The sequence below is a fragment of the Austrofundulus limnaeus genome, unplaced genomic scaffold (assembly GCF_001266775.1).
Source record: "Austrofundulus limnaeus strain Quisiro unplaced genomic scaffold, Austrofundulus_limnaeus-1.0 Scaffold37, whole genome shotgun sequence".
NCBI lineage: Eukaryota > Metazoa > Chordata > Actinopteri > Cyprinodontiformes > Rivulidae > Austrofundulus > Austrofundulus limnaeus.
The window spans coordinates 1,507,599-1,508,865 of record NW_013952439.1 but is presented as its reverse complement, the minus strand read 5'-3'; the positions used below and the strand labels follow the sequence as shown (position 1 = coordinate 1,508,865).

General features: G+C 32.2%; 1 long non-coding RNA gene across 1 annotated transcript in view; it reads right to left on the bottom strand.

Annotated features, from left to right (window-relative positions):
* Positions 1-119: 119 nt before the first annotated feature.
* LOC106516410 (uncharacterized) overlaps positions 120-1,267 on the bottom strand; it is a 3,800-nt gene continuing 2,652 nt past the window's right edge. The window contains exon 3 of the long non-coding RNA XR_001310096.1: positions 120-550. This is a non-coding gene — a long non-coding RNA (uncharacterized LOC106516410). The remainder of the gene's footprint in view (positions 551-1,267) is intronic.

The following is a 1,267-nucleotide window of genomic DNA, read 5'->3' as shown; positions in this document are numbered from 1 at the left end:
CTGTTAATATACTCCAAGAGCAACTATTAAGATATTCTGAAGCTTTACAAAACTATTCAAAATGCTCTTTTAGCATAATAAAAAAAAATTTCATAAAAATGTATTTTAAGACACATTCAGACATCTTCAAAAACTTTAATATATTATACATTACAAAATAAAATTTTTGTGCATTAAAAGGCACAGCAACATGTTTAAAATATTGACTAAAACATTAAACTAAATAAAATCTATAAAATTATTTTACATGGCCAGTAGTACTGAAAAGTACACTATATCCATAAATCACATAAAAAAGCCACTTTTAAGTTTTCTGCATAAAAACAACTAACAAATCACACGCAGAAATAATTACAGTGCATTTCTTTCTAAACTTTACATCAAAAACAGCATAAAACCATATAAACCAAACATTTAAACAAAATACTTCACACTTTGTCCTTCAAGGAACAGGGGAACTGTCAGTTTTCTTTGGGTAGGCCTCGATTTCTGTGAATGAAGGCTCTTACTTCAAACACTGTAGTGTTTGGAAACAGCTTTATCACCATGTCTGTGGAAGGGAAAAACAAAAAACTTTTTGTTTATTTACCTCTTATCAACTAACAAAGCTGGTCTAGTCCTGTTGGACTCCAAAGCACTTTATACTTTAATCATACACACACACTGATGATGGTAAGCTACACTGTAGCCACAGCTAAATAGTTTAGTAAAACACAACATGACATGGCTGCTACGTTCACACTGCAGGCCATTTGTACAGTAGTTTTAGGTTTGTGAAGCATGACATAAATTAATTAGAAAAGCTTTATGAGCAGTATACTATAGTCCAGGCAGTATTTTAGTCTTTTCAGGTACTGGTGGTGTCTGTTATTTATACATTCTGATAATGCTAATCCAACTCCATCTTTGTAGTAGAATCAATGGGCTGCATGCAAGAACATGTTCGTATTCTTCTCCTAAATTTCTATTACTTTTGTTCATACGAGGGGTTCGTACAAACATGCCATGTCAGATTCAACAAAAGCTTTTATCTTCAGGAAAAGTGTGTAAATGAGGAGCGTAAACTGATGAATGCCACTTGTTTGAATCAGGTGCTCGTGCACAAAAAGAGGAGATTAGCATAATTACCATGCCAAAAACACCATATAAGGCTATGCTTCCTGCCCCACATAACAGGAAGTGTCCATTCATGAATATGACAGCAAAATGTAAATAAATAAATAAATAAATAAATAAATAAATAAAAATCTGTAATTTTTAGCAACGT